The sequence below is a fragment of the Elephas maximus genome, chromosome 26, assembly GCF_024166365.1.
Source record: "Elephas maximus indicus isolate mEleMax1 chromosome 26, mEleMax1 primary haplotype, whole genome shotgun sequence".
In the NCBI taxonomy this organism is placed as follows: domain Eukaryota; kingdom Metazoa; phylum Chordata; class Mammalia; order Proboscidea; family Elephantidae; genus Elephas; species Elephas maximus.
This window is the reverse complement of record NC_064844.1, coordinates 9719524-9731693: the sequence shown is the minus strand read 5'-3', so window position 1 is coordinate 9731693 and position 12170 is coordinate 9719524.

Sequence of the window (12170 nt, the reverse complement as noted above, 5' to 3'; positions counted from 1 at the left end):
AAGATTAACTTTTTTTTTCCCCCAGTCAATTAGTAGTTCCTTTCCAATTTTGGTTCTGATGTAAGAGGAGATCACTTCCCAATGAAAACACTTGGGAAAATATTTGAAAAGAAAAAGGAAAAGGGGGAGGAAAACTTCTGATTTTGTTTATGATATTGTGTAGTTAAATTGCAATGCGATTGCACGTTTCTCACTTAATCATCCTATGGGAAGACTGTAGATGGAAAATTGTTTATTGGATTGCCCCCATGTCACTTCTCCTTACACCATATACAGTATCATAATAATATGATGCATCATTTTGCCATCTACAATAAGTAAAAAAAAAAAAAAAATCAGGATGTAAATTATAATGAGAATATTGTCAAGGTATTGGGTTTCTTATGACTAGTATCCTTGTGTTTAAATTTTTTTTTAATTATATGTATTGCATTGATAAATTAAATGCATTATATATTTACACTATGATAATAAACATTAATATTTATTAAATCCTAAAGAACAATTGCTTTTTTAGAAGGTCAAATAACAATTGAGTTTTAAGTGACTAAGACTTTTACTAATGTAGAAGAATCAGAAATGAATGGGTGGATAAAGGTGATTGTCTTCTGAATTTTTACCAAAAAAAAAGGAATATATACCCTACAAGATTATTATAAGACTATCATAACATTTAGAAAGTAATTATGTAAATGTATTACTATTATTATTATTATAACTACTACTATGCTGTGAAATGTTTGCAAGAAAGGAAAAAAAAAGGAAGGAAGGACATTAGTGCTAGGAATGGTGCTAGTTACTTATCTCTACCAACCAGAAGGATTCTGTAACACAGTGAAAACTTTAAACATCTTAATCATTAAATTATTAGAGCAATTTCAAGTCACATCAAACACCCTCATTTCAGTACCTCATGACACTTTTCCTCTCAGAAGTTTATATTACATTTTGAATTGCTCAATTATAAATTAAGAATTTTATATATTCAATGTAATATACATAATACAATATATATTGATTGTTTCAATAAAATGGTAATGGCTTTTTGGCTTATCTTATGTGATTACTACTATCAAATATAGTGTAACTCTTGGACTTGAGTTTCTTTCACTAGTATAATGAGGTAACCAAATCTCCTTTTTAAAAGACAATCAGCATGAGAGTTTATCCACGAAAAATAGGCAAATGTTATCTGACCATTTACAGACTCCTTGAGGCTCAGTGGTTAAAGGCCCAGCTGCTAACCATAAGGCCGGCAGTTAGAATCCACCAGCCACTCCTTGGGATACCCTGTGAGGCATTTCTACTATGTCATATAGGGTCCCTATGAATTGGAATCAACTCAAAGGCAATGGGTTTTTTATTATTGTCATGTTGCACATGCGAATGAAAGAGAAAACACCTTATTTAGAAAGATGTTAAAAGCTTTGTTAATATGAAAAATTGCCCAAGGTTTGGAACATGTCACCCATGTAATGGTACATAGTTTAATACCCGATATCAGGTGATACCTTTCTGCATTGTTCTGGAACTCAACCTGAACTCATATAGCCGTAGAAGGATCCTAGGGACGACTAAGTTGGCTAACAGCATGAGCCTAAGATATAAAACCACTCACCACAACAAACTAGGTAATCACGCTTGTAAAGAAGGGCATTCCCCCAAGATGGCAATGAAAATAAAGCTTCTGTGAAATGAGATGACACCCAAAGATAGCAGAAGTGAGCAAATGATGGTTGGTGAAAACTTCAAATTAAACTTCATTCTTAAATCTTAAGATTAAATGTATTTTTATTTCTGGAATACCAGATTTTGAAACACTGTAGTGGAAGAGACTGGCAAATAACTCTGCTTTGATTGTCTGTTTTAAGAATAATTAAAAACTATTGACCTTTTCAAACCAATGCATTCATCCAAGAGTCTTAAAATTTTATGTCATGATTATGCTTTGAACACATAAAATATGCAAAGCTGATCATTATGAGTAATTTCATTTTTTTGAGCTCATTTTAAAACCATCAAAAACCATAGGTTTTAAATTATCTTAATCATTAAATTATCTTCTCTTCAAAAAACGACATTATTTCTTCTGTATTAAGTGCACACAGCATTCTGCTAACTGCTATGGGGGCATAGAAGGATTTAAGAGTTGTTTGTGTCACCAAGAACTTTCAGTCCAGTGAGGAATCAATAATAAGCCCCAGGAAACAAAAGTTAACTTGGAAGGACAGTGAGTTAATAAACAAACAACGTATTTGTAAATTAAATTCTGCCCAAATAAGCATGCTAAGCCCAATGCCAGGATCCAGGGGCAATAAGATAACTACTGCATGGCGACTATTCTATACTTCACAGGCTGTTTGTGGGAAATGGATAGATCATTCCAGTGGGGAACAGTCATTTATGAGACAGAGGTGAGCACAGGGTAACACCCCTCCCACCCATTTACAAGATATTTTCTGAGAATTTATGAAGATATGCCCCCAGTATATGCACTAACATTTGTAAGCATCTTAAAATGAAAGCTCATGTAGATATTCAGAGTCCTGGTCTTGCTGAAAGATGCAATTTCTGTCGGTTCCAACGCTTCCACCATGTTGTGTGATACTGGCTAGCTGCTCTACCTTCCTCTGTTGTTTTCTTTACAATAAAGGGAGAGATATCACTAAATTGAGGCTCTAAATCTGGGATCTAGGGACACTCCAATGTCTTTGGGTAGAATTCACAGGGTCTGTGAACTTGAATGAGGAACAAAATTTCACTTTTACTAACATCTAACAGAAACTTGGCATTTTCTTTCATTCTGAATATAAATGACTAATCACAGAAATTTTAACACCTTTGAATAACATCAAGAAAATTCAGTCACAGATATTTGCCTATCACCTTACAGATATTACACATATCTCAAAATATTATTGTGATAATATTACTTCACTGTTGTTATATCATGCATGAATATACAACCATATATATTATTATACTGAAAATTAGTTTTAAAAATTATATTTAAATATCAGTGGCTTCCTTTCTAATCCCATGTATTACATTTTATGTGTTTAAATACATTACTCTGAAAAGAGGTCCATAGAGCTCACCAGACGGCCAAGGAGGCCAATGGCAAGAAAAAAAAAAAGTTGAAAAGTCCAGCATTATATGGTCGCTAGGGTCTTGTACTCATAGTATGAGTTGGACTCAACTCCATGGCAATGAGTTTGGTTTTGGTAGAATATTATACAGATATATTTTAAGCATCTAATTATTATCTAGTGCAGCCACAATATTTTATTTGCATGCAATGATGTCTAAGAGAGTTAAAGCAAAAAAGAGATGAGTGAAGACTAGACAATATTACAAGTTTTTCAAATCCTTTAAGACAACTCTAGGGGTTGAAACGCTGAATATGGAAATTAGGAACAGCCCAAAGAACCAGCAGCAGGTAATATAGCTGCACTTGTGGGGCCCTTTGGTGTTTTTTTTTCAAGAGCTTCTATTGCTCGTGTAGACATTAACTTGTCCTTACTCCGTTTTGTTTGTCTTACTCCCATATCTGGATTCACCAATGTTCCTATGACCACCCATCCTGTTTCACCTTCTGGATCACCTCTTCTCTATTCTAGGTCTCAGACAGCCTTACAACAATCTCCAGAAAATAGTGACACAAGATGCTAAAGCCATTGGAGAGTTTTGTAGTGGCAAAGGACTTTAGAGGGGTCTCCAAGGAACAAGAAAATGTGGAGAATGACAGGATGCAATGGAGGCTAGCTCAGGTGAGAGGAACAGACCTAAAGGATCACTGCATGTGTTGAAGGGAGTGAAGACAACCATCTGCCCAGAGTAGAGTGTATGTGTGTGTTTCTGCATAGTTGTATGTGTATTGCAGGACAATGGAAAATAACTCAAGGTAGACGTGCAGACCCATATTAAGACAAGTCAGGAAAGCCAGAAATTTAGGAAAGATATCTTAATATTTGAGACTGAAAATACTATTTTGTACAAATTACATTGGGAATGGGGGGGGAATGAGCATATTGTCGTGAGGATTGTGAATCCATGTAAACTGTCATTCTTTTAACATCTACAGTTCAGATCACTCATTTTTTTCTGCCTGCTTGGAGCCTATTTTTTGTTACTTTTATGGCTTTTCTTCTCATCAACAGAAAGCATTGTACTTTCCTTGGTTCTGGTCCACAGGTTTGCTGCCATTGGTTCACCTTCAAAGGTAGAATGGAGGATCAGATTAGGTCACAATCATGGTAACCGTAGAGAACACTCTTTGCTCGCCAAGATCCTTCGAGAATTTGGGGCAGTCTTCGACCCAAGCCTGCTCAGCTGTTTTCTTCTTTCACGTTCTTTATTTATTCATCAATAGACTGGATAAAAGGAGTCCTGGTGACACAGTGGTTAAGAGCTCGGCTGCTAACCAAAAGGTCCGAATTTCTAATCCACCAGCCACTCCTTGGAATTCCTGTAGGGCATTTATGAGCCAGAATCCACTAGACAGCAGTGGGTTTTTTTTTTTTTTGGAGACTGGATAAATGATTTGATTGAAGCTCCACTGGAGTACGTGATTTTGACAGAGTCAATTCTTTTGAGATCTTCAGATAAAAGCAACTAAACAAGTGCAGGTCTGAATGACCCCATCAGTGTGAACGATCTAATTTAGTTTTGTAAAATTTCAATAAAATGGAGTAAAAATGAACTTATTTCTGAAAAGCAAAATTTGAAATGTAAAGATGAGTAGATCTGAAAATTTACCTATTCTAAAATGACTAAGAAATCTGATCAAAAGATGAAAAGATTCACTGAAAGCTTTGATCATATCTCGTAACTTACATGATTCATAACACATTTAGCCTACAACAGGATTTCAGAGCAGTAAAAAAGCTTCCAAGCCCTCTTTCCACAATTTATAAGTTTCTAAAATAGTTCCATTCAGAGGTTTCCTTGACACGAAAGCACTACATTGATTTGCAAAGCCCCAACAAAAAGGCCTTGGGAGTTGCTCATGTTTACAGGGGAAAACTTTGTATAGAGATCTGTATGCTGGCTTTTAAGAACAGGAATACAGACATGCTATAGAATCAAAGGGGGTATCGAAAGGAAAACTGGCTATTCTGTGATTTCTCTAGGCCTTTCTATAACAGCCTGGTACCTGAAGCCTCAAAAAAAAAAAAAAAAAAAACCGTTTAGTGAAGTTTCTGAACTTGAGGTGTGGGGTGAGAGAAATAACAAGGAAAGAATGGAAAGAAAATGGTTTGTGTTTGAGATAATGATGAGGTATACAGCTGTTACTCGAGACTAAAATCAAACAAAATGGGGGTGGAAGGAATTGTCTCTTCTGTATCTGGTCCCTTTCCATGTACTAGGATAAACCATGTGAAGTGATTTTTCAAATGATACAACAGACTGATTCCAGAAAAATCTGTATTCAGGAATAAATATTTATGGATAAGAAGACATTAGGGTTATTTACTCTAGATTCTTGGAAGGCATTTCAATCTTAACTTATCGTTCAGCATTTATGAGTTGGCGTAATTTTTTTTTTTTCTAATATGGTGCTATCATAGGTACAATTTATAGCAATTTAAATCCCTGTTCTTTTGGAGGATCAGAAGTTTACTTTTATACCATGATAGGTTAAAATCACTGACAACTTTTTTTCTTAGGAAGTGAGTCCTATAAACAAGGTTTTCATGGCACTGTCTAGCCTAAGACTTTGAGTTGTTTCAAACTCTTTTGAAGATATTTTAGAACTTTCATTTAAACATGTACTATTTGCTGGTTATAAATTATGTACGTATTCATTTCTTTAAAATTTCTTTTCGAATACTTACTTGACTACGAGTTTACTAGCTGCTTGTCTCTTAATGTACAAATTGAAACCAGCAAAATGTATTTGCTGTTTTTTTTAAGCGGGCTTAAATTAGCGCATATTATTAAACATACAATGACAATACTCAGGATTATTTTGGAAAAAAAAAGTCAACCATAATCACAAGTAATATCTCTGATGATTCATTTACATCTCAAGTGATTAAAAGGAAGTTCCACATAAATCATGAGTCACAGGACAGCCTTTTCATTCTTAATAATTATTCCAGTAGAATTTAAAATCATGCCTTAATCTTTCCACCTCAAGTGAGAGATTTTTAAGTAAAATTTATAAACCAGATGAAAATTGGTTGTTCTTACATACTTATATTTGAGCTACAGACCTATCAAAAAATGTTCCCCCATTCTAATGAAACCCTGGTGGCGTAGAGGTTAAGAGCTATGTCTGCCGACAAAAAGGCTGGCAGTTCAAATCCACCAGCCACCCCTGGAAACCATATGGGGCAGTTCTGCTCTGTCTGATGGGGTCACTGTGAGTTGGAATTGACTCCACTGCAATGGGTTTATTTTTTGATGAAACAGTTCATCTATAAACATTGCAAGAATCAATAGGGTGATTATATCCTTTATCCAATTAATTTACTCCAGATAATGTATCTGAAGGACATAATTCAACAGGACTAAATTTCATATGGAAATCCTGGTGGCATAGTGGTTGAGAGCTACGTCTGCTAACCAAAAGACTGGCAGTTCAAATCCATCAGGCGCTCCTTGGAAACCCTATTGGGCAGCTCTACTCTGTCCTCATAGGGTCACTGTGAGTCGAAATTGACTGGATGGCAACAGATTTGTTTCTGTTTTTTTTTAATTCCATACATATGGAGATATTCATTGCAAGCTTAGCTACATATTAAATAAATGACAACTAAAATGGAGATTTTTTTTAGCAAATTAAGATATATCAACTTGAATGATAATTATGCAGATGTTAAATTGAACATTGTGTTTAAATGATGAGATTTTGGGGCATTTTTTTCAAAGTGATCATTGCTGCAACAGAATCATTTTCAGTAGTAAAATTTATACTAAATTAAAATGGCCATCTCTAATTAAGGTTTATCTGTGACAAAATTTAAGGAAAATTTCGCCTATGGAACAAAAATGTTGGTTCATAATATTGGTATATAGTATCAGTATGTGGAAGACTATTATTTCCTCAATAAGTAAATATTTTAAAAGAAGATATTTATAAGAGGGCCTTGGGGAGAAGAATTAAGCCAATACGAAGCTGTTTGCACTAAGATGAGAGCATCTGGGAGATAAAGGAGCCCTGAGATGATAATGGTCGTACAGAAGCTTATGGTATGGAGGTGGAAAACGGGTGGGAGGGAGGGGAAAATGATTTTATAGTTTTATTTATCACAGTGTAATTCAAACTAGTTTTTTTAAAAAAAAAGGCTTACAAGATTTTACAATTTGAGGAGATTTCATAACAAAATGTTAACTGTGCAATCTTTTACATGTTTCTTAGTTCAAAGCAATAAATGTTTATCAAATATGCTTGTAAAGCTTCACCTAAATGGGAAAGAAATGGAGGAAATTAAGAGAGGGACAGCAAAAGATTAGCCTGATGTTGGTGCAGTGGCTAAGAGCTTGGCTGTGAACCAAAAAGTCGGTAGTTCAAATCCACCAGCCTCTCCTTAAAAACCCTATGGGGCAGTTCTACTCTGTCCTATAGGGTTACTGTGAGAGTCAGAATCTACTCAACGGCAATGGCTTTTCTTTTCTTTTCTTTTTTTGATCTATAAGGAATAAAAACTGCTTTGATTTTAAAAAAAAAAGAAGTAACATTGAGAGATGAAGTAAAGATTTTATGAGGGATGGAACCTATCAGGAAGTCAAATAAGAAACAAAGAGGAAGCTTATAAAGACAATGCTAAATATGTTTGGGAATTTTGAATGGCGGATTTTTCTCCTACTTTGAGTCTTAAGCACCTCCTTCATACATTCAGGTTTATCATGCCATTTGTCTATTCAACCTCCAGTGACTGCCATTTACACTCAGAATAACGCTCACACTCACACATGACCAAAAAGTTCTTCATGATCTGGTTCATTCTTACCATTATAACCTCATATTTAAAATGCTCCTCCTTGATCTCCAAACACCAGCTATATAAGCCTCCTTTCTGTTTCAGCGATAACACCATACTTGTTCCTGCCTCAGATTATTTTTACTTCCTGTTCCCTAGTCTAGGAGATCATTGCACAGTTTATTCATTCCATGAGTCAGGTATCAATAGTCATAGTTTACCTTTATCCTAGCCAAATAATTCATCTCTGATTCTTCCCACACATCCCTTTCTGCAGTAATACTTCCTCATATTTCTTTCTTTATAACACTCTTTAACTATGTAAAATTGCCCTAAACATTTATTACATTAAGGTTTTATGTTTGGTATTTCCTCATTAATTTTATCTCCATGAGAGCAAGAATCTTTTTTGATATATGCATTTCCACATGTACTACCAGAAATAATGCCTACCCTGTAGTTGGTAATAATAAATAATTAGCTGAATACATGAATAAAGAAAATCAGGAGAGATTTTGTAAATTAAAGTCTGATGCTGAAGTTGTATATTTAGCTATCATTTGTATAGAAGTATAGACTGAAGTCCTTAGATTTCCAGTCAATAGAAAATGTGTATACTCCAAGGATAATTCCTAGAAAACACCCACCTTTTATGGGCAGAAATAATTCATTTCTTTATTTTAGAGGTTGATATCCCTTGTGTGAATATTTGACAATTTGTTAATCCATTCTGTCATTTATGGCCACTTGGCATATGTCATAGATTGAATTGTGTTCCCCAAAAATATCTGTCAGCTTGGTTAGGTAGTGATTCCCTTGTATGATTGCCTACCATTTTATCATCTGATGTGATTTCCCTATGTGTTGTAAATCCTATCACTATCATGTAATAAAATGGATCAGCAGTGGTTATACTGATGAGGTCTACAAGATTAGGTAGCGTCTTCAGCCAGTCTCTTTTGAGATATAAAAGAGACAAGTGAGCAGAGAGACATGGGGACCTCATACCACCAAGAAAGCAGTGCTGGGAGCAGAGCGTCTCCTTTGGACCTGAGGTTCCTGTGCTAAGATGCTACTAGACCAAGGAAAGACTGATGACGAGGACCTCACTCCAGAGCTGACAGAAAGAGAAAGCCTTCCCCTGGAGCCGGCACCCTGAATTTGGGCTTCTAGCCTACTGGACTGTGAGAGAATAAACTTCTCTTTGTTAAAGCCATAAAAAATACCAAAACCAAACCCACTGCCGTCGAGTCAATTCTGACTCATAAAGACCCTATAGGACAGAGTAGAACTGCCCCATAGAGTTCCCAAGGAGTGCCTAGAGGACTCGAACTGCCAACCTTTTGGTTAGCCGCATAGCACTTAGCCACTACGCCACCAGGTTTTCTGTTAAAGCCATACACTTGTAATATTTCTGTTATAGTAGCACTAGATGATTAAGACAGCATATTTCCAGTTTGGGGTTACTGGAAATAAGGTTGGCACATGTGGAAGTCTTTTTGTGGCCATTCATGACCATTCTATTTTGGAGGGTAGATATCAAGGAGCTGAATGCTGTGCCATAGGGTTGAGTATCTGTTTTTATAAGAAATATTCGTATGTTCCCCAAAGTTGTTGCACTATTTTGCACTTCCTGCAAAGTAGGAAAGCTGTGGTTGCTCCACGCTCTAATGAAAATTATGGGCTATAAGACTTGTTTATTTGGGGCACTCTTTGTGAAACGGTATTTGCCTGATGAATAAGTTCATTAAGCACCTTTTCATGATTAGTGATCATTCTTATATCTTAATTTGGGAAGCATCTGATCAAACCCGTTGTAATTAATTTTTTTGTGTGTATGTACAGGTTTTTATATCTTCTGGCTGCCAATTATATATATATATATATATATATATATATAGCTTATATATATATATTCAGATGTATGTATTGAAAATATTTTTCAAATTCTGTGCATTACCTGCTTATGTTTTCTATTATGTCTTTTAATGGATAGATATATTCAATTTTGATGAATTCTAATTTAACAATTATTCCTTGTTTTAAGGGTAGTATTTCTTTTTGTTGTATATAAGAAATATTTATTGAACCTGATGTTGTGAAGATAATCTCCAAGTTTCCCTATAGAAGCATTATGACTTCAGCTTCGGCATATTTAAGTCTATTATTCATCTCAAACTAAGTTTTATCTATAGAGTGAGATAGGAATCAAAGTTCATTTTATTTGATATGAAAATCCAACTATCCCAGGACCATTTGTGAAAGATTTTCTCTCCTCATTGCTTTAAATTGACCCCTTTGCCAAAAATCAACTGACTGCATATGTGTGATTTTTGTTTTTGAGCATGAGCTAAAGCTACAGTCCCCAGGGAGAATTTCTTCAGCATCAGGAAATCCTCAGTTCTGCTCTTAAGGCTGGTCAACTGATTGAAAGAAGAGTTCTCGACTGCCCTTCCTTGAGGCCTGCCCTATGGATTTAGGATTTACTTAGCTAACCTCCACAATCCCATAAGCCAATTTCCTTGCAACAAATATCTTAATGTAGATCTCTCACTGGTTCTTTTTCTCTGAATGAACCTTGACTGACACAGAGTATAACAGTTTTATTAATATTGTTAAAATACATTTTTGTTTTTATAATTTATATTTGTTTTGTTTTATTTACTTCTATATTTATGATTATTATTTCTTTCATTGTACTTGCTTGCATCACCAGGGCTCCATGTTTCATATTAAGTAGTTTATATTGACCTATCTTTATGTTTTCAAGTTCACTTATTCTTTCTTGTGAATAAATATGACAGCAATTGAATTATACTCATGAAAGATTTATGTAGAGTCTGAAGTTCAGTTCATCAAATGAATTTTTCATTTCTAATATTATACGTTTCAGTTCTAGCATTTCTATTTAAGTCTATTTTAAGATTTACTCTTTGTTGAAATCCCCAACCTGTTCATGCGTAAATCCACCTTATGTTCAGATTGTTTGTTTTTGTTTTGTTTGTTTGTTTTTCTACTAATCCCAACATATGGGCCATGTTTTGGTCTGATTACATTACTCTTTTCTTCTTTTGAATATAGGTTAGGTTTTTATATTTCTTTGTGTGTCTGAAAAAAAATGATATGTATACCTATATGGATACCAATATCAATATGTATGAAATGATTCTTTTTTGGGCAAACTCTGTTTTTCAAAAATGAGTAGAAACTAAAGAAATTAAAATTTCCCACAGAGAAAAAGCAAGCTGCCTCCTCTGTCAGGCTACTAATGAGTGGGGTTGACTCCATTTATTCTGTGGTCGAGATTGTTCTGGGATTTGTTAAGCCATTAGACAAATTCAGTTCACCTCTGGTTCAAATGTTTGAGAGTGGAATTAGGACTTTCTGTTTGCAAGGCCTTGGGTTATGAGCACTGGTAAAATTTCTCTGATCTCTTCATGTTTACAGCCCAGTTAGCAATTTCCTGTATCACCAAAACTATCTTTGCATTACATCACAGCCAACAGTTTTTGTTTGTTTTGTTTGTTTGCTTTTGTTTTTACATGCTTGGGAAATATCTTGGCTTTCCAGCCCTCCACTCACCCTCATATTTCTGTAACTAAGAACCTAAAAGCCTGTTCACAGCCTTTTGTGGTCTTTTGCAGTGCGCTCTGTGAAGACTTGATACATATTTGTGTTATAACTCTGCACTTATTTTCTGTTCCTAGCAATTAATGGGACAATATTCTTGGTTAAAACTCTGTGTTTTGGGGGAAGCTCTCAGTTTTCCTGTCCTGCTCACAGTCTTCCATCTACATTACCAATGTCATGCTCTCATTAAATGGCCAATGGTGAAAACTTGGCGAGTGAATGGAGACTTATTCTGTCACCTATCTTTAGATAACCCGACAACCCAGTACTCGACGGCACTGGGCTGTTGGGTTATCTTTGAGTTTCTAAGCCATCATGTCTGTCATGATTTTATTACTTCCAATTTCTAAAGCTAGAGATATATGTCAGTGCTCTTACCTACTGTAGCACAGAATTAGAGCTGGAATTTCACATATGTTTACAGCAAGTGACAGTCAGTTGTGGTACCTGGGGGTGGAGCTTAAGAACATAATCCTACAAATTTATCTAAGATACCTATTTACAATTAGGCATAAAAAGTGTGAGGAGGGTGCCCTGAGAAGAAAAACAGCAATAACATTTATAATATTTTAGCTATTTTCTAGGTATAGGAACAACTTACACACCCTTCAC